This window comes from Castor canadensis, chromosome 2 (genome assembly GCF_047511655.1).
Source record: "Castor canadensis chromosome 2, mCasCan1.hap1v2, whole genome shotgun sequence".
Taxonomy (NCBI): domain Eukaryota; kingdom Metazoa; phylum Chordata; class Mammalia; order Rodentia; family Castoridae; genus Castor; species Castor canadensis.
The window spans coordinates 107,137,597-107,160,220 of record NC_133387.1 but is presented as its reverse complement, the minus strand read 5'-3'; the positions used below and the strand labels follow the sequence as shown (position 1 = coordinate 107,160,220).

Below are 22,624 nucleotides of genomic sequence, written 5' to 3'. Positions count from 1 at the left end.
AACTATGCAGCACCAAACAGGGCTGGTGGACTGGGTCAAGTGGTAGAGCACTTGCTCAGCAAGTGTGAGGACCTGAGGTCAAACCGAGTACTGCCAAAAACTCATAAATCTCTAGACTCACCAAGGAAAATATGCAAATTATCAACCTCAGATATCACTGAAAGAACATCACTGTAGAAGAAATTGCTCTTAAAAGGATCGTAAGTGGTTGCACATCATTTTCATCCATAAATTCAACAACAGATAAAATGAACATTTCTTCAAACACAAAACCTACTAAAGTCCACTGGAGAACAACTGGATTGTATGAATAACTTGTATCTGTTAAATCAACTTACAGTTAAGGACCTTCTGACAAAGAAAACTCAAGGCACACATACATTTATTGGCAAATTATACCAATTCCCTAATAAAGAAATACCAGTTGTACATAAAATATTCCAGAACATACAAATGACAAGAGCATTTTTCAACCCTTTTACTCAGGATTATCAGAATTCATTTGGACAAAATACCAGATGCCCCAAACAGACAAAGAATTACAAGGCAAGGAAGAGATAAACATGGCTCACAGCACACATGAAGGGGTGCACAAATAAATATTAGAAATTTATCCCAGAAATATATCAATCAAATAGATATAAAGAGGGTTAATCTGGGAATTCAACACTGCTTCAACATTGAAAAGGACATTAGTGTGCATGTATTTCCATATCAAAAGACATTAGAAAGGGCTGGCAAAGTGGCTCAAGTAGTAGAATGCCTGCCTAGTAAGCATGAGGCCCAGAGTTCAAACCCCAGTGCTAAAAAAGAAAAAAAACAGAGAGAGAGACTTCAGAAGTCACGAGAGATGAAGAACTAAGTTTAACCAGATGCAAATTCCAAAATTCCAAGTGGGATGAAAATGTCCCATGAATCAGGAATACAAAAGAATTTCCTGACCAGATGTGTTTTTTCTTTTAATTTAATCGGGGAGAGGACTCTTGATCACAGCATCTAGAAAGTCTTGTGTGCTCACAACACATTGAATGAACTTCAATTTGGGTTGCATCTAAGGACTACAGAGAAGAGGCTTTTGCTAGAGTGCACAAACCACACACACAACCACACCCAGCTTCCCACTCACCAAACTGTGCCACTCCAAGTCACATGACAGCTGCACAGAAAAGCTTCTGAGCACAGGCACATGCCACTGCGCCCACAGGACACAAATCCAGCCAAGCTCTGGAAACAACTTCATCCTGAAAGCGGCTGAGTTGATGTGGAAGGGTTGAGAAGTCACTGGGAACCTGGGGCATGCAGGGGCCAGTGATGCCCCGACAATGAACCATCCTGGGCTTGGGACAAGTCCTGCAGTCAGTCACACAAGGGAGGAAACTACATGGAACTACATGGATTCCCATTCCTCTTGTCCTCATTTCAGTGACTGAAGCTGGAAACATCCTGTCCACAGGTACCAATGTACCCAAGTACCCCAGTGATAGACATCTGATGGGAGGGGAGAGGAATAGGAAATCAGTGGACTTGAAGTCTATGTAGGGGTCTGGGAGTGAGGCACAGTAGCATGCAGAAGGAAAGAGAGAGAGGGAGAAAGAAAGAAAGAAACAGAGGAAGAAAGAGAGAGAGTGAGAGAGAAAATGAGAGAAGGAAAGAAAGGCAGAAAAAGAGACTGAGAGGAGGTGGGACGGAAGTATGGAGAGAAAAAAGAAAAGAGTTAAAAGAGAGTGAAATGAAGAACAAGAGAGAATGGGAGAGAGAAAGAAAAGGGAGAAAAGAGGAGAGAAGAGAAAGGAAAAGAAAGGAGCATGTAGGAAATAGGTGAAGACAACCTCTTTTTGCTTTTCTAGCAATCTCTAGACCTAAGAGGCAGGTCATAAGAAGGTCTCACTAGATTTGTGAAAATCTTCCAAGAGAGGAGACAACCATTTAAGATTGAGAAACAAGTAAGAGTTAGATGAGCAGGGGATTTTGTTTAAGAGCAGTGGCCACACATTGCCTTGTCCTCTGAGATCACTTGTCCTGAAGTTTAAGGGCAAAGGCCCCAGCACCAAAGCTGAAGGTCTTTGACCATCTGAACCATGAGACCTCCAAACCCTTAATCCCTCAGCCTCTGGCATGAGAATCACATGTGTTAGCTCATGGAAAATTCTTAGAAAATGAATGGCTCAAAGAATGCAACATCAACCAATTAACCCAGTCCAACCCAACTCAACCCAACCCAACCCGACCCGACCCACTCCAATCCAATCCAACGCACACCAACCCAACACAACGCAATCAACCCATGCTTTAAGCCCAGTTTTATAATAGCAAAAAACATGCAAACACTTGGAAACTGAACAACACATTGCTCAATGATCAATGGGTCATTGATGAAATAAAATAGGAAATTAAAATGTTCCTGTAAGTTAATGAAAATGAAAACATGACCTATCGGAACCTATGGGACAGAGCAAAGGCAGTCCTGTGAGGAAAGTTTATAACCATGATTGCTTATATTAAAAAGACAGAAAGATCTCAAATCAATGACCTAATGCTACATCTCAAACTCCTAGAAAAACAAGAACAAGCAAATCCTAAAACAAACAGAAAGAGAGAAATTGTAAAAAGAAACACTATGGAAATCCAGGAAATCATCAGAGACTACTTTGAGAACCTATATTCTAATAAATTGAAAATTATGAAGAAATGGAGAGATTTCTAGATACCTATGATCATCCAAAACTCAACCAAAAGGACATCAATCACCTGCATAGATTTATAACACAAAATGAAATTGAAGCAGCAATAAAGAGTCTTACAAAAACAAAAAGTCCAGGACACGATGGATTCTCAGAAGAATTCTATCAGACATTTAAAGAACTAATACCAACCTTCAAACTGTTCCATGATATAGAAAGGGAAGGACCACTGCCTAACTCCTTTTTTGAAGCCATTATTACACTCATCCCAAATCCAGGCAAAGACAACTCCAAAAAGGAGAACTGCAGGCCAATCTCCTTAATGAACACTGATGCAAAAATACTCCATAAAACATTGGCAAACTAAATTCAACAACATATCAGAAAGATCATTCACAATGACCAAGTTGGCTTCATCCCAGGGATGCAAGGGTGGTTTAACATACGAAAATCAATAAATATAATACGGAACATTAAATGAAGCAAAGACAAAAACTACTTGACCATCTCAATAGATGCAGAAAAAGCCTTTGACAAGATCCAACACCACTTCATGATAGAAGCTCTAAGAAAACTAGTAATAGAAGGAAAGAAGCTCAACATTATAAAAGCCATATATGACAAACCTATAGCCAACATTATACTCAATGGTGAAAAACTGAGACCATTCCCTCTAAAATCAGGAACAAGACAAGGACGCCCACTATCCGCACTCCTATTAAACACAGTACTGGAATTCCTAGCCAGAGCAATTAGGCAAGAAGAAGGAATAAAAAGAATACAAATATGTAAAGAAACTGTCAAAATATCCCTATTTGCAGACGATATGATCCTATACTTTAAGACCCTAAAACACTCTACTGAAAAACTCCTAGACACAACATCAACAGCTATAGCAAGGTAGCAGGATATAAAATCAACATATAAAAATCATTAGCTTTTCTATACACTAATAATGAACAAACTGAGAAACAATATATGAAAATAATTCCATTTACAGTAGCCTCAAAAAAATCAAATATCTAGGAGTAAATTTAACAAAGGATGTTAATGACCTCTATAAGGAAAACTATACACTTCTGAAGAAAAGAGATTGAGGAAGACTATAGAAAGTGAAGAGATCTCCCATGCTCATGGATTGGTAGAATCAACATAGTAAAAATGTCTATACTCCCAAAAGTAATCTACATGTTTAATGCAATTCCCATCAAAATCCCAAAGACATTCATTGAAGAGATTGAAAAATCTACCCTAAAATTCACTTGGAAACACAAGATACTTGAATAGCCAAGGAAATACTCAGCAGAAAGAACAATGTATCACAATACCCAACTTCAAACTATATTACAAACCAATAGCAATAAAAACAGCATGGTACTGGCACAAAAACAGACATGAAGACCAGTAGAACAGAATAGATGACCCAGATATGAGTTCAAACAACTATACCCAACTTATTTTTGACAAAAGCACTAAAAATATACTATGGAGAAAAGATAGCCTCTTCAACAAAAGCTGTTGGAAAAACTGATTAGCAGTCTGTTAAAAACTAAAACTAGATCCATGTTTATCACCCTGTACTAGTATTAAATCAAAATGGATCAAGTACATTAATATCAGACCCCAAACTCTAAAGTTTGTAGAGGAATGAGTAGGGAACACTTTGGAAGTAATAGGCACAGGCAAGCACTTCCTCAATAGAACCCCATCAGCCCATCAACTAAGAGAAAGTATAGACAAAGAGGACTTCATAAAACTAAAAACTTCTGCTCAAGAAAAGAAATAGTCTCTAAACTGAAGAGACCACCAACAGAGTGGGAGAAAATATTTGCCAGCTACACATCTGACAAAGGACTGATAACCAGAATACATAGGGAACTCAAAAAACTAAATTCTCCTAAAGTTAATGAACCAGTAATGAAATGGACAAGTTAACTAAACAGAAGTTTCTCAAAAGAAATTCAAATGGTCAAAAAACACATGAAAAAATGCTCACCATTTCTAACCATAAAGGAAATGCAATCAAAATCACACTAAGATTCCACCACACCCCTGTTAGAACAGCCATCATTAGAAACACCACCAACAACAGGTATTGGCACGTATGTGAGGAAAAAGGAACACTTACGCACTGCTGGTGGGAATGCAAACTAGTACAACCACTCTGGAAAAAAAATTGGAGGCTTCTTAAAAATCTAAAATGAGATCTGCCATATGACCCAGCAATCCCACTCCTGGGGATATACCCAAAGGAATGTGACCCAAGTTACTCCAGAGGTACTTGCACACCCATGTTTATTGCAGCACTAGTCACAATAGCCAAGTTATGGAAACAGCCAAGATGCCCCACTACTGATGAATGGATCAAGAAAATGTGGTATTTATACACAATGGAATTTTATGCAGCCATGAATAAAAATAAAGTCTTATTATTCGCAAGTAAATGGATGGAACTGGAGAACATCATCCTAAGCGAGGGTAGCCAGGCTCAGAAGACCAAAAATGGATGTTTTCCCTCATATGTGGACTTTAGATCAAGGGTAAATACAGCAAGGGGATTGACTGTACTTTGGTCACATGATAAGGCGAAAGCACAAAAGGGAGCTATGAGGATAAGTAAAAACCCCTCAAAAAAGAGCATTTGATGTCCTGGATGCAAAGGAACTAATGCAGAAACTTTAAAGCAACAGAGGCCAATAGGAGAAGGAGACCAGGAACTAGAGAAAAGGTTAGTTCAAGAAGAATTAACTTAGAATGTAACATATATGCACATGAAAGCAATGCAAGGAACCTCCCTGTATAGCTATCTTTATCTCAACTAGCAAAAACCCTTGGTCCTTATTATTGCTTATACTCTCCAACAAAATTAGAGATAAGGGCAAAACAGTTTCTGCCTGGAAGTGACATTGTGGATGGCAAGAGGAAGGGGCCAGGGAAAGGTGGGTGTGGGGGGAAAGAGAGGCAGTGGTGGGAAGGAGGGAGAAATGACCTAAACATTGTATGCACATATGAGTAAAAGAAAATAAGCACAGAGAACAGAGAAAGAATATTGAAGGCTGTAAGAGAGAGAGAAAAAATAACAAACAAATGTAAATCCATCAATGGAAACCTTAAAAGCAAGAATGACATGGAGTGAGGTATTTTGGGCACCGAATGAGAATAACTTCAACCCTAGGATACGCTACCTAGCAAAACTATCATTCAAAATAGATGAAGCAATAAAAACCTTCCACGACAATCAGAAATTAAAACAATATATGACCACCAAGCCAACACTACAAAAGATTCTTCAAGGAATTCTGCACACAGAAAATCAAAGCAATCAAAAACCATGAGAGGACAGGCAGTACCAAACCAAAGGAGAGGAACAGACAAGGAATCAGAGAGTACCAATGATTCAGCAGCACACAATCAAATCCTTAAACAACAAAAATAACTAAATGGCAGTAATCACCAAATACCTATCAATATTAACACTGAATGTCAGCTGAAAAACCAACAATCTGTTGATTACAAGAGACCCATCTTATTGACAGAAACAAATGTGGCTTAGGGTGAAAGGCTGGAAGATTTACCAAGCCAGTGCCCCACCCCCTCCAAAACATGCAGGAGTAGCAATATTTAGATCAGACAAAATAGACTTCACACTTACATTTATCAAACAAGATAAAGAAGGACACTTCATACTAGTAAAAAGGGAAATAAACCAAAAGGAAGTAACACTTATCAACCTCTATGCACCCAATGTCAGTGCACACCATTTCATCAAACATACTCTGAAAGACAAAAGCACATATAGACTCCAACACAATGGTAGTGGGAGACTGTAATGCTTAATTTGTATCCTTAGCAGACAGCTATCATGAGTGTCTCTGACTCTTTTTGAGGAGGCCTTGTCCAATGGACAAGGTTGTCAGAGTGGGAAAAGCCCCACGCAGGAATCCAGACCCAGGAGGATGACAACAAGTGCTCCTTGTGCTCCTTCCCTCTCCAGGTGCCAGGATCAGCCCTGCGCCTGCAGACACTCTAGACACTTGTCCATACTCAGGTCTCAGTTCCCACCATAAGCACACTTCCCACACTTCCACATACCTATTAGACCTTGAAACTCCAAACACAGCATCCGGCTCCTGATGACCTGCCCTGATGACCATACAGACCCACTTCTCTAATTCTTGAGAGCTACTCTATCCTTCATCTGTTCCCTCTCTTCCCACCTGCACCACTCTAAGGACCACGTAGAAATCACCAGCTCTCCCTACACTCAGTCATGCACCCCACAACCCTGTCCACCTGGCTCCAGTAATATCCCCAAATCCACCTCTTCCCAAGTCTGCCACCCTTTTCCTTCACTGCAGGGTTCAGCAGGACTCAAGACACAGGCCACTAACTGAAGTGCCCCACTGCTTTCTGGTCCACACCTCGCATTCATCTCTTCTTCTGATCCCATACCTTGCGCCACAATCATTATCATCTTGCTCCTGTGCATGCATGTGTGTGTATGTGTGCTTCCCAGTGTGTCTGTGTGTGAGCATTTGCACCTGTGTGTGCATGTGTGTATCTGGGAGTACATGTCTACATGCCTCTGCATATGTATGCATGTAAATGTGTCTCTGGGTGCATCATGTGAATGTGTACTTATATAAGCCTTTGTGCATTTGTATGTATGTCTGTGTATACACTGTAATTTTTCCTAGATACCATCGAGTTGTGGGCTGTTCTATGTGACTCCTCACCCCATGAGGAAGCTCTCTGCCTGAGCCCTCACTTCTTTGAGGCCTTGAGTAAAGTATTTTTCCAATTTGCACAGGAGGCTCCACCTTCCATTTTGAGGGTCCCTGAACTAGACATAGCTAGGGGTCCCCAAGTCCACAGAGGTATCTGGGAAGGAGCAAGGTGGGCTCATTCATTGTACAAGTATCTATGAAGCATCTATTGTGTAAGGATATATTTCAAGGAACTTAGCATAATTCAGTGAAAAGAGCAGGAAAATTCCTACCATCCTGGACTCCATTCCCAATGGAAAGTCAGGCAGGATCACTGGACATCGTATGGAGACGTGATGTCCTAATAGCCTCTTCTAGATATGCCTGCATCCTTCTCTACTCTGATGGGAATAGTGGACCACAAGAATAACTCAAAAAGTGATTGGGATTTGGGTCAAGAGGGTGGGCACCTGCTTCCAAGTTGGGACGTTTGTGGGACTGGGTATGGGGAGCTCTGGGCAAAACTGTACGTTCCACGTCTCCTGTGATTCCCACTAGAGGGTTGTGGTCAAGGGCTTCACATACTGCTGGAGGAAGGTGGAGAGCTACCATGACAGAGCACTGTGGTGCGGTCCTGAGTACCTGGGGAGAACAGGAGAGGTTGGGCTTTAGAGCTGGGACCTATGAGAAGCCATTATCCCCACCCCAGTCCAACCCACCATGCTTCCCAACCTATGCACATCAGGGCCACACAGAATGTGTGAGGGTCTCTCAGATGGGTAATGGGCATGAATTTGTTTCCTCAGGAGCTCAGTGAGTTCTCGGGGTCAGGCTGTGCCCCTCAAGAGAACACTGTCATGTAAAGACAGCCCACACGTGGTTCATGGAGAACAAAATCAGCACACGCCACAGGTAGATGCCACCAAGGCCCTGTGGAGGTCAGAGAGAAGAACAAGTCCTCATGCTTTGGCAGTAGAGTGGTGAGGGTGTCTAGAGACACACAGAAGGGGGTGTGGAGTTTCCCTGAAGTGGTAAGAGCTTCTCACACCTTAGATCTAGGGCTCCCTCCCATACAGGTTCTCTACTGCTCCTTCCTCATTACCTGGCCTGTCACTGCCTACATAGCCAAAGGGGCTTGGGTTGTGGTGCACTAGCTTCTGTAGGGATAGGGACTGGCACAAGAGCTCAGCTCTAACACATGTGCTGTGGGAAGGCTGGGGGAAATTGAGGACAGGCCTTTGACCCTGCCATCTGCCTCCTGCCACCCAGAGTCATGTCTTTCATCCTGGGCACCTGGTTGAACAAGGTACTTGGAAAATATCATCAAACCTCCAGACCTCCCCAGCCTAAGCAGCTGGTTGATTACCTGAAGCTCGACATGCCTGGCTTGGATGAGGAGTGCCATACTCAATATCTCATTCAGCTGGAGCAGCTGCCATCCAGCAAGGTAAAGCTTGAGAGTGAGGAGGCTGGAGCAGGAACACAGAACACACAAGGAGAGGTTGGTGCTGGCCCTATTTTGAGTATTCTATAAGCCTGGTATTGTGCCAGGAGCAAGGAAGAGCCAAGGACCGTACACGGTGTGCACTTCGGTATGGAAAAGCGTAACGATGTGGGTTAGGGACTGGATATTCTCAGGCTAGCAGGGGTCTTCTCTGCATTTAGAAAGGTTCAGAACAAGGCAGACATTTGGGGCATCTTGTCCCCTCCTGCAGTTCTCTCACCATGTCCAGTGCTGCATCTAAAATCAATTTCAGAGCTACAGCAAGTTTAAGCAGAGTTCCTGAACTCAACCCAAGAGGAACACCCCTATCAGGCCTAAAGTTAGTGCCACCACCAGAATTAAAGTCAGAGTCAGCTCCAACACTTGCTCCAGAACATGAGCCATCTCCCTCACACTCTCTAGAGCTTCAGCAAGCTCTGGCAGCAGTTCCATTTGGAGAGCTTTCCTGGTTGTCACTTAGGGCCATAGAAAGCAGAATGAGCAAGGAGAAGCCTTACATTTTGATACTCTCTCATGACCTGGTGGCAGAGCAGTTCATGCTGATAGATGTGGTGAGTGGCTTGGCACAGCAGAGCATAAGTGACTTTCCTCTGCTGCCCAGAGATGCCATTTCCTGTCCCAGAGTCAATTTCCAGTCCAGATCCCAGCTCTACAGCTGCAAACCCTGGGACCAGAGAAAGATTCTTAACCTCAAAATTTCAATTCCCCTTTGGAAAATGGAGATGGAATCCACCTCCAGAGTGACTATGAAGAATCAGTGATTGCCTAGAGCAGCAGCCTAGCCCATGGGCCGTCTTTATATACCCTGAAGGCCTATCCAGCCTCGTCACTCATTAGGGGCCTGATGTGTGCTAGATCAAATGGCAGACACAGGACAAGCCACTGGATGTAGCATACATGGATGTGGACTAGAGGAAGACAAGAGATGTGCTGTGTGGAGGGCAGAAGGTGCCAGCTGGGATGTGGAGTATGAGCTACTTTCTAGTGACTAGACAGATTTGGTAAGAAAATTTGCTCTCCTGTTCTGGGCATTTCATTTGGGTCACTCATGTACTGGGTGGCCTCAGGGATCAAAACCAAGAGATTCCCACAAGTTTTGAGCCACATCCTCAGCTTCCCTAGTTCCAGCTGCTACCGCTGGGTACTGAACCATTACCTGGGTCTCTGTTTTGTGTCAGGGTCAAGTGACATTGTCCATTACAGCAGCTATTTAAGAAGGTGATACCCTACCACTGCCTGGGCTGTATCTGGTCTCAGTAGGACAAAAGGGCAAAGAGCATCTGACATTCATCATACAAGCCACCATCACAATTTGCCCGGGAACCAGAGCATGAAGGCCCCAGATGGAGCCCTGGTGGTAGAGCACTCAATTGAAGTGGCCAGGGTATGCTGCAGGAGACCCCAGGGGACACCCTTTTTCCTTACTCACCTCTCAAGATGTGGGCTATAGTCAGAACTCCTGAATGGACTGCTTGGACCACAGGCACCTCCTTTCCCAGGGCTATGCTACCAGGGCACTCACAAGCCACAGTCACAGTAATGACTCCCTCCTGATGCTCTGCCCTTGAGTGAACTGAATCCTGCTCTGCTTACCCGTCAGGTCTCATCATGCCTGGAGCTCCCCACCATCCATCTCATCAGCAGAAGCTCAGTCCCATGGGCTGATGCAAGTGTAAATGGGAGCTCCACCCATAGTTCATAGTGTCCTCATCACCGTGAGTGTTAAGTCCTGAAGAACTTGTCCTCTCTCTAGGCCATCCTTTCTGCAATTCAGAGCAATGCCATGTATCACCTGAGGAGGACACAGAAAGAGGTCTCCATCTCTCAGTGAGCACAGCTGCAAACTCAAAGACAGAATACAACTCTGTTTGCATAAGTCCTGGACAGTAACTCTGTGACAGGGCCGTGCTTCCTTGTCTGACAGCCATCAGCTGGAGCTGCATGGGAGATTTTCCTGTTCTTGCCTTGTACCTGCAGAATCCCGCCCAGTTGCAATAAAAAGAGAGCCACTCAGTGGAAATAGGGGTGGGTCCCCTGTTGTATTAGCATGAAGTGGAAGCATCCTTAGCCCTCAGTGGAACCATTTGTAAACCTCTTCTCCAGTCTGTCTGGAGTCTTGTTTCTGAAAGAAAATGGATTTAAGCTCATGCCAGTCCCCACCTTTCCCAACTGTCACCTTCCCTCTGCCCTATCTGTAGGGACAGCTTTCAGTTATTCCAGAAGCTGTCGAAGGTATTCTCTCTGGAAAACAACCACTCCATGAACAGAGAGCTGTTCATCAAGATAGGAGGGAATCCATGTGTAGATTGGGGAAGGCACAAGGAGTGATATTGGTTCCTCACTGAGAGTGATTTTGAAAAATCCAATTCTGTCTCGTCTGGATAAAAGGAATCTATATGGTGCTTGAACATATGGGGGACCGTGTGGGGAACACAAGTACCATGGAAACAGTGGAGGCAAAGTGTGTGAGGAGGGTGGATGAACTGGTAGGATTAGGGGCCCTTCAGTTTCCTGCTGTGGTTAGAATCAGACTGTTGAGTGGGTAGGAGGAGACACAGCTGCCTTCCTTAGCAGCTCAGCCTCTCCCCAGGAAGCCAGGCACCTTCTGCCTTTCTTCAAGGGCTGCACATCCAGGCAAGATGCCTGTTAGGGATGTGGAGTTACAGAGGTACTCAGGGATGAGCTAGAGGAGCAGCCTGTGTTGGGCTCATGCATCCAGAACCAAATTGTAGATGTGGGTGCATGGTTCACATCTACGCACTGCCCTAAAATGGAGGATGCTAATGGTCACAGAGAACCTATGGCAGGCTACTACACTCCATAGAACTCTGGAGGGCCCACGTGGTTTAGAAAGATCTGGGATAGCCATGAAATTGTCCTAGGTTTCTTCTGACACACTCCAGAAGCTTCCATGGTCAGCCAGAGATGGCTGGGGAATACCAGGAAGGGTTCATTTGAATGGGAAGACTTGGACAGTATTCATGACCCACCTGGGGGCAGTGACCCCAGACGGCTTGGAGAATTAGGGAGGATAAGACACTTTGTCCCTCTCCCTTTGTGGGTTCAGCTCTGCTAGAAACCGTGGGACATACCGAGGGACCAGACAACAGGAATCTCGCCAGTAGCAAATGGAAATCGAAGACCTGCTCCCTGCTCCCTTTGGCTACCTGTGGAGAACCTGTGAAAGTCACCATCCTCTGTGGGCCTCAGTTTTCTCACAAGCAAATAAATGGAGGCATGATGTGTCTAGGGTGCCGACCTCATGGGAGATGGTGAAGTTGATGGGAGCTCCGAGTGGATTTGGCCATAGGAGGCAAAGGAAGGACAGGAACAGCTCCACCAGCCCTTCCCACTGCCCAAAATGCCCCATCAAACATGGAATCTGGATCCTGGCAGATCCATGATGTGAACAGGGGGCATTCTGGAGTGATGAACTATGGCTACCAGACCCAACACGCAACAGAGTCTATAGGGCAGCTTATAGGTAGTGTCCACAAACCCTGAACATCTACTAAATACCAACATGGAAGGGAACCGGAATCAATTGGAGTTCTTAGTGTCAGGAGGTGGGGCTCTGCAGAGAGGTGGCCTATGGGCCTATGATTCCTGGATTACTCTGAGTAGGGACTCTAGGTTAAGGTAGTGGTTAGGATGAGAAGACCTCAGCATAGAAGCACTGGGTCTTGCCTATTTTCCCATACCCAATGCCTCAGGATGTCACTGAAAGTACTATCCCCTAGCTGAGAAAGTACTATGCACGAGTGAGTGAGCACAAACCCAGGACTGGAGGACTGGGGCTGAGAGAACAGGACCCCTTGCTGATCTCTGAGCTGTAGCACTAATGAGAACCTTTCAGTTGGCCAGTGTGCTAATTCACTACACCTATCCTACCTGGTGATGCCCCGGAGAAGCCTGACCTTAGAGCTTCAGGTGGGTTTGCCTAGTCCCTTCTGTGGTACCCATGGGTGAAAGAGAAAAGCTATATTCTCCAAGGTCATGCAACATGTGGGACAACCAGGCTCTTTTTCACCTGAAGCCTCAGAAAGTGTTGGAAAGAAGGTCCCTGACCCTCTTCCCTTATGTCCCACTGCCCTGTAGTGAAAACCAGCCCTAGTCCAGGTCTGAGTGCACCCTGCCACCTGGCGGCCACTGTTGGTACTGCAGCATGAGGCAGGGAGTCCTGAATGGTGGTGGGGGCTGTTTTCTAACCACACTGGCTGTGTGCCTTCTAGGGAAGTTTCATCATTTTCAAGAGGAGGAGAAAGACAAGCAGAGGCCGCTATCACTTACGGGATGGCACGGAGAGCAGCTTGGTAATGCACTCAGCTCCATCTTTGCCTCTTGATATATGGGTCCAGCTGGAGAGGAGAGAATGGGCCACCCACGGGTAGAGGGGGCTATGAGGTGGGACCTAGGATGGCTGCCTGGGAGTGGCTGTTTGAACCTAGATGTGAGAACAGGGAGAAGCCTGGGTGAGAGTGAGTAAAGGAGTGACCCCAGAGCAAAGACCGAGTGGCTGCTTCCTGACCCACTGTGTAATGGCCCAGGCTTATCTCTATCCTGTCCTCTTCTTGGTCCAGAAATTCAAAATGATCTCCAAGATCAACCTGCTATGGTTGGCCTGTAAAAATTACAGTATTGCACCTGAGAAGCATTTGCTGGCCTGGTTCTGAGCACTGGAGAGGCTCAGAGAATGAGAGACGAGGCTGGACAGTCATTGTGGTCAGTAAGAGTGGGTTACACCTGGGCCAGCTCCTGAAAACCTGAGGCATTTGCTCTGAGTCAGTGTCACACTGTTGCCTCCTCATACTGACTACCTGAGTTCCAACTTCCAGACAGACGTTGGGAGGGAATCAAGCTGTGACTCCTGGTGGCCTCACCATCACCCCAACCAACAGCCAACAAACTGTCTTGTGAACTGGCACCACAATGCAAGTCAGCCTGTATAACTCACAATTCCAAGAAAATCATAGTCATTTTCAAGCATTGGAGCCAGGTAAGTATCTGAGCGCAAGTACACCAGGAACACAGAAGATTTTGAGAGGTCAGATAGAAAACCAGAGAGGCTGGTGCTGAAATCCCACCATATCTCTGATCATCCCTGTGCCTGGGGGGTAAGACCTCAACTTTCTCGGCCACAGTCCGCTCACCTTTGAAATGGGGTGATCTATCAGCAGGCCAGGCCAAAGGGGGTACTAGTAATTGCCCAAGAATCAAGAACGTTGTATCAAACAGAGTGCGGTTGGAGTCTGGGACTGGCATGTGTACTTGGCGAGGGCCCTGAAGTAAACCAGCCCCTCCATCCAGCTGCCAGGCTGCCAGCACAGAGATCAATACTGTGTGCAGTTCCCAGTCCATGTGCTGCTGAAACTTGGGTGGCTCCAGTCTCAGCAGTGGGACCATCACTAATTCACTCAGCATGCAGTTGGCTGACTCTCAAGAATCAACAGATGGGTGACTATGACATCATCCAAGTCATCCATGTCATCCAGTGGCAACACATGCGAGCATCCTACAGAACTGAGAGGTAAGCCATTCTCTTGGTATGCAATGAACTCTGAATACAATCCTTTCCCTCCTGTTGTTGACCTTTTAGTAGTCAGGAAAGACAGGACTGCAGATGACAGTGGTCTGGCCTTAGGGTCTGACCTAAGAAGAGGGAAAAGTGTGCTCAGTCCCCAGGCAAGGGTAGGCCTGCAGGATGTGGAATAAGAAAGATACCTGGAGTAAAGGAACAGGGCTTGGGGGGGGCGGGGATATGAAGTTGTGTGGAAGTGTCTAGGGAAGGTTGGTACCTGGGAGGACCTTGACTCCTCGGAGAAAAGTTGAGGTCCCAGTACTTAGATCAGAGGGAGTGAACACTGACATTCAGTATATCTGTGGGGGTTGGGTTCCTGCCTGAGATGCAGAATGAGTACTTATGAGCTTCTGTCACAATCCAGGCTGGGAGAACAGCGACTGAGGCAGGCTGGTGGCTGTGGATATGACCAGCAGGGTCAGTGTCAGGGTGTGATGTGAACATTCAACTGAGGGCTCTACTCACATGTGAATGAGCATCAGGGTGAAGATTCTCCACATGCTCCAGGTCTCCGTCTACAGATGAGACATTTATAGTTCTGCCCATTCTCATGATGCATCTGGTGCCCCACTGCACCCCACCCTGGTTCAGCCTCTTGCTACTAGGAGCAGGAATGGATGGCTGTCATTAGAAGCTACTTGTTTGTAGCTCTAATTACTTGTTTGTGAGCTGTGTTTGAGTCTCACTTGTGTTCTGACCTTCAGAGATGAGGCACCCATGGGTCCACTGTGTTGCCCAGCACCCCACAGTGACCCATGTCAGACCTGGCACGTGGAAGTCTACTGAGTACCCAGCTGACCCCTCCTCTCTTGGGGTTAGACAACAGACTGTCTGTGGCCACATTCATTATTCCTGTTATCCCCAAGGGCATTCCAACGTAGCCTGGGAGGACAAAGCAAGCTGTTGTGAGGCTAGAAATGTATGAAAAGAGCCCTGTTCATCACGTGAAGGCCACTATCTAGGTGCAAATGATGATGAGGGTCCCCAGACTGAGTTGTGAGCCCCTGTGCTCTGTCAAGGTTGAGTATGCTTCACAGCATCCCTGTCCATTGTAACATGGGAGGCACTCGAGGGCCCTTGCTTGATGCTCTTCCCTCTGCTCTAATCTGGTTAAGCTGCCAGGATAGGGTTCCAGTTGTTATTCACAAGACCATGAAGAAACACACCTGGATGAGGAAAAGACTGAGGACTATGAACAGGTACAGATCATCCCAGTAAATGGCAGTAAAGGTGGAAAATTAGACACCCAGGGCAATAGCACTGCGGTGGGGTCAGAACCACTTACGGCCCAGGTCAAAGTCACTTGGGCTCAGAAAACATGGTAACAGGGTAAGGGTAGGCCTTGCACACATAGTGAGCTGACCAAGGAAAGCTTTGGCTGTCCCAGGGTCTTAGTGCCTCAGCATCTGGTGAACCTCCCAAGACATGCTCAGCTTGTACCATGAATAGATGGTACCCATGAACAAAACTGAGGAATAGAGAAAGAAGGTTTATTCATGGGAAGAGTATCCAGAAAACTCATTGTGTGGGATTGTGTTTGTGCATGATAGAACACATATGCTTTATAAAGAATCAGAAGCTGAAAATATACGTACTCAGTTAGTAAAGCATTTGCCTAGTAGCACAAGGCCCAATGTTCAAACCATAGCATAGCAAAATCAAAAACAAACAAAACTACCCCACAATGAATGAGGAGTGTGTAATCTAACACATCACATGTAAAAATTTATGTATGTGACACAAAAAGAACAAAATCAAGAAGTAGTACAGGCTGACAACCAGTGGTCTGGGCAGAGAGAGCTTGGGGAAGTTCCAAGTCGTCTTTGCCTGTGTCTTCCTACCCAAACTGAAGAAAGGTTCATAGCATTCCCAGGTGCAGGTTACTGCCACCTGCCTCCACGAGCACCACGGGGCATCCATTCACCCAGTGTAAATGACCACTGCAATTCTTCCCTCTTGCCCACAAATATATGCCTATGACCTTCATGGATGTCCTGGTCCTTTCTTCCACTACTCTAGTCTTTCTCATGCTGCACCAAAGATTCAATCAAGGTCCAACTGAGAGTAAAGGAGTCTTGCTCAAAGATGGCGGCTAGAGGGAGGAAGCAGAAAGCGTGCCTCCTAAAGTAAAAACTTGGAGACACGCTGGAGATACACTGTACAGGAAAAAGTACCAAGAGGAGCCAAAACTTTGACTCCTCCACACCTCCAGCCTACGCATAGCATCTCCACTTCATGTTAAACGGAGAAACCAGGAGGACTCCCACACCACCGCCAGATGGCAGCACCCAGATGGCTTGGGAAGAGGCGGACCACAAGGTGAGCTAAGCAGCATGCAGTACTCCCACAGATAATCCTGGGCCAAATCAGCACAGCCCCCAGGACAGACCAACCCCCACCAAGGGTAAAAAGAGAAAAAAAACTGAGTAATAAGCAATAACAACAAAAAAGACAAGAAGCAAAGAGGGCGGGGCACCCCGAGTGCTGAAGAGCATAGGAGGGGAAATCCCTCAGAACAAGCAGGTTGGAGAAGGCAGGAGCAGTGACACACACCCAGCAATCATGAGCCGGAGAGCTTGTAAAAGTGGCAGTGGGAGGAAAATTCCACAGGAGGGGGGGGAAGGCCCAATTCCCATGTGAACTGTAAATAAACACGCAGGCCTGAGAAAGCTGGTGCAGTGTCACATCCCCCAGTGTGCTTGGAATGGGGAAAGCTTGTAGCAGTGGCTGTCATGCCCAGGAGAACTCTTAAGTAAACAAAGCCTGTGGGGCTAGGTGAGTGTTAAGCTCACTCCTGAGATCTGCATAAATAAAGCCTCCAGCAACAGCAGGCTGACCTCAGGGGACAGGTGAGCTGAAGCCTCAGATACCCATTCACAGAACCATCTCCAGACTCTTCTTTTTTTCTCCCTACCTTTGATGAGACAACAACCAAACTACACCTGCATGCTGAAAAACTTACGGAAACTGTTATTGCATTTGAACTTGGGACACTTTGTGGTGTTTTTTGTTTTGTTTGGGTTGGTTTTGTTTGGTTTTCTTCCCCTTTGATGAGACAACAACAGAACTACTTCTGAGTCACCATCTCCAAGATTGCAGGCTGAGAAACTAACACCAAAATTATTCAGACTGAAACATTATTGCATTTGAACTTGGAGATTTTTTTATTATTTTTATTTTTATTAATTTTTTATTTCATTTTTTCTCAATCCTCTGTCTCTCTAATGCCTGTTCAGCTTTGTTGATTACTATACTATCTCTCCCTGTTTATATCTTTGAAACTTGTTTGATTTTTTTGTTTGTTCACTTCTTCTTCCCTTTCCCTCTCCTCTCACCCTTCCATTCTAAGTATCACCATTGTTATTACAACCTAGAAAATTCTTAATTGCACACAGAAAAAACGGGGAAACCAGTTTCCCCACAGCAAAAAATTAGTACAGGAGCCAGAGGGAAATGAAGAAAACACATACTCGGATCCAGACTCCAACAAAATGAACATAAACTATGCCAAAGTACCCAACGAAGCTTACAGGAATAATCTAAAAGAAGAAATACTACAGGTAATCAGTAAGAATTTTATAGAGATGATACGGGATATGGTCAACCACAATGTACAGGAAACACTCAAGAAATTCCAAGACAACAAAAATAGAGAATTTGAAAAAGCACAAGAAGAAATTAAAAAAACCATACAAGCACTGTATAAAGACCAAATTGAAACAAGGAACACAATTAATAAAGAGATAAATGAACTCAAGATGAAAACAGACAACATTAAAGAGGAAGCGAATCAAGATATGGAAAACGGCAGAAAAAACAAAGAAGCAGAATTGCAAAACAAAATAGAAGGCCAATCCAGGAGAATAGAACAAACAGAAAAAAGAATCTCAGAACTCAAAGATGAAATGGTAATTAAAGGAAAAAAATGAAAATTATTAAACAACTCAAGACCTGTGAAAAGAAAATGCAAGAACTCACTGATTCCATCAAAAGACCAAACCTGAGAATCATGAGCACTGAAGAAGGAGAACAGGTGCAAGCAAAGGGAATGTGTAATATATTCAACAAAAAAATAACAGAAAATTTCCCAAATCTAGACAAATCTATTCCCATACAGATACAAGAGGCCCCCAGAACACCACACAGACCAGACCAAAATAGATCTACTCCACAGCATATTATCATTAAAACAATAAATACAGAGACCTGAGAAAGAATACTGAAGGCTGTAAGAGAGAAAAAACAAGTAACATACAAAGGTAAACCGATCAAAATCACAGCAGACTTCTCAACAGAAACATTAGAAGCAAGAAGATCCTGGGGTGAGATCATCCAGGCACTGAACGAAAATAACTTCAACCCCAGCATACTCTACCCAGCAAAACTATCATTCAAAATAGATGGAGCAATAAAAGTCTTCCATGATAAGTAAAAACTAAAACAGTATGCGACCACAAAGCCACCACTACAAAAGATTCTTCAAGGGATTCTGCACGCAGAAAGTGAAATCCGATTTAACCATGAAAAGACAGGCAGCACCAAACCACAGGAAAAGAAAAAGCAAGAAAGTAGAGAGTAACTTCAACTTAGGTACACACAATCAAACCTTCAAACAACTAAGACAACTAAATGACAGGAACCACCACATACCTATCAGTACAAACACTTAATGTTAATGGACTTAATTCACCCATCAAAAGGCACCGCTTGATGAAATGGATTAAAAAGGAAGAGCCAACAATTTGTTGCTTACAGGAGACCCGTCTCACTGACAGAAATAAGCATAGGCTTAGGATGAAAGGCTAGAAGAAGATTTACCAAGCCAATGGCCCCCCAAAACAGGCAGGAGTAGCAATACTTATCTCTGACAAAGTACACTTCAAACCTACATTGTTCAAATGAGATAAAGAAGGACATTCCACACTAATAAAAGGGGAAATAGACCAAAAGGAAATAATAATCAACCTGTATGCACCCAATGTCAACGCACCCAATTTCATCAAACATACCCTGAAAGACCTAAAAGCATATATTAATGCCAACACAGTGGTTGTGGGAGACTTTAACACACCATTATCATCAATAGATAGGTCATCCAAACAAAAACTCAATAAAGATATCCAATATCTAAAATATACAACAGATCAAATGGACCTAGTTGATGTCTACAGAACATTTCATCCAACTTCTACACAATATACATTCTTCTCAGCAGCCCATAGAACCTTCTCCAAACTAGATCATATCCTAGCGCACGAAGCAAGTCTCAGCAAATATAAGAAAATAGAAATTATACCATGCATACTATCTGATCACAATGCAGTAAAAGTAGAACTCAACAGCAAAAGTAAAGACAAAAACTATGCAAAAACAGCTGGAAACTAAATAACTCATTACTTAATGAAGAATGAATCATCGATGAAATAAAAGAGGAAATTTAAAAGTTCCTGGAAGTCAATGAAAATGAAAACACAACCTACCGGAACCTATGGGACACAGCTAAGGCAGTCTTGAGAGGAAAGTTTATAGCCATGAGTGCATATATTAAAAAGACTGAAAGATCCCAAATCAATGACCTAATGGTACATCTCAAACTCCTAGAAAAACAAGAACAAGCAAATCCCAAAACAAATAGGACAGAAATAATAAAAATAAGAGCTGAAATCAACGAAACAGAAACTAAAAAAACCATACAAAGAATTAATGAAAAAAGTTGGTTCTTTGAAAAAATAAACAAGACCGATAGACCCCTAGCAAACCTGACTAAAATGAGGAGAGAAAGAACCCAAATTAGTAGAATCTGGAATGCAAAAGGGGAAATAACAACAAACACCATGGAAGTCCAGGAAATCATCAGAGACTATTTTGAGAACCTATATTCAAATAAATTTGAAAATTTTAAAGAAATGGACAGATTTCTGGATACATATGACCATCCAAAAGTGAACCAAGAGGAAATTAATCACCTGAATAGATCTATAACACAAAATGAAATTGAAGCAGCAATCAAGAGTCTCCCCAAAAAGAAAAGTGCAGGACCTGATGGATTCTCTGCTGAATTCTATCAGACCTTTAAAGAAGAACTGATACCAACCCTCCTCAAACTGTTCCACGAAATAGAAAGGGAAGGAAAACTGCCAAATACATTTTATGAAACCAGTATTGCACTTATCCCAAAACCAGGCAAAGACACCTCCAAAAAGGAGAACTATAGGCCAATCACCTTAATGAACACTGACGCAAAAATCCTCAACAAAATAATGGCAAACCGAATTCAGCAACACATCAAAAAGATTATTCACCACGACCAAGTAGGCTTCATCCCAGGGATGCAGGGGTGGTTCAACACACGAAAATCAATAAACGTAATAAACCACATTAACAGAAGCAAAGACAAAAACCACTTGATCATCTCAATAGATGCAGAAAAAGCCTTTGATTAAGATTCAACACCATTTCATGATAAAAGCTCTAAGAAAACTAGGAATAGAAGGAAAGTACCTCAACATTATAAAAGCTGTATATGACAAACCTACAGCCAGCATTATACTTAACGGAGAAAAACTGAAACCATTCCTCTAAAATCAGGAACCAGACAAGGATGCCCACTATCTCCACTCCTATTCAACATAGTACTGGAATTCCTAGCCAGAGCAATTAGGCAAGAGGAAGGAATAAAAGGAATACAAATAGGTAAAGAAACTGTCAAAATATCCCTATTTGCAGACGATGACATGATCCTGTACCTTAAAGACACAAAAAACTCTACTCAGAAGCTTCTAGACATCATCAATAGCTATAGCAAGGTAGCAGGATATAAAATCAACATAGAAAAATCATTAGCATTTCTATACACTAACAATGAGCAAACTGAAAAAGAATGTATGAAAACAATTCCATTTACAATAGCCTCAAAAAAAAAATCAGTACCTAGGTGTAAACCTAACAAAAGATGTGGAAGACCTCTACAAGGAAAACTATACACTTCTGAAGAAAGAGATTGAGGAAGACTATAGAAAGTGGAGAGATCTCTCATGCTCATGGATTGGTAGAATCAACATAGTAAAAATGTCGATACTCCCCAAAGTAATCTACATGTTTAATGCAATTCCCATCAAAATTCCAATGACATACATTAAACAGACTGAAAAATCTACTGTTAAATTTATATGGAAACACAAGAGGCCACGAATAGCCAAGGCAATACTCAGTCAAAAGAACAATGCTGGAGGTATCATGATACCCGACTTCAAACTGTATTACAAAGCAGTAACAATAAAAACAGCATGGTACTGGCACAAAAACAGACATGAAGCATGGTGGAACAGAACAGAGGACCCAGATATGAAACCACACAACTATAACCAACTTGTCTTTGACAAAGGCGCTAAAAATATACCATGGAGGAAAGACAGCCTCTTTAACAAAAACTGCTGGGAAGACTGGTTAGCAGTCTGCAAAAAACTGAAACTAGATCCATGTATATCACCCTATACCAAGATTAACTCAAAATGGATCAAGGATCTTAACGTCAGACCCCAAACTCTAAAGTTGATACAGGAAAGAGTAGGAAATACTCTGGAATTAATAGGTACAGGCAAAAATTTTCTCAATCGAACCCCAGCAGCACAGCAACTAAGAGATAGCATAGATAAATGGGACTTCATAAAACTAAAAAGCTTCTGCTCAACAAAAGAAATGGTCTCTAAACTGAAAAGAACACCCACAGAGTGGGAGAAAGTGCTTGCCAGCTACACATCAGACAAAGGACTGGTAACCAGAATATATAGGAAACTTGAAAAACTAAATTCTCCCAAAATTAATGAACCTATAAAGAAATAGGCAAGTGAACTAAACAACTCTTTCTCTAAAGAAGAAATTCAAATGGCCAAAAAACACATGAAAAAATGTTCACCATCTCTATCAACAAAGGAAATGCAAATTAAAACCACACTAAGATTCCACCCCACCCCTGTTAGAATAGCCAACATTAGCAACACCACTAACAACAGGTGTTGGCGAGGATGTGAGGAAAAAGGAACCCTCTTATACTGCTGGTGGGAATGCAAGCTACTGTAACCACTCTGGAAAAAAAATTTGGAGTCTTCTTAAAAATCTAAACATAGATCTGACATATCCAGCAATTCCACTCCTG

At 43.4% G+C, this 22,624-nt stretch overlaps 1 long non-coding RNA gene across 1 annotated transcript in view; it reads right to left on the bottom strand.

Annotated features, from left to right (window-relative positions):
* Positions 1-22,624, bottom strand: part of LOC141420750 (uncharacterized) — a 124,104-nt gene that overhangs the window by 21,955 nt on the left and 79,525 nt on the right. The gene's annotated exons all lie outside the window — the stretch shown is intronic.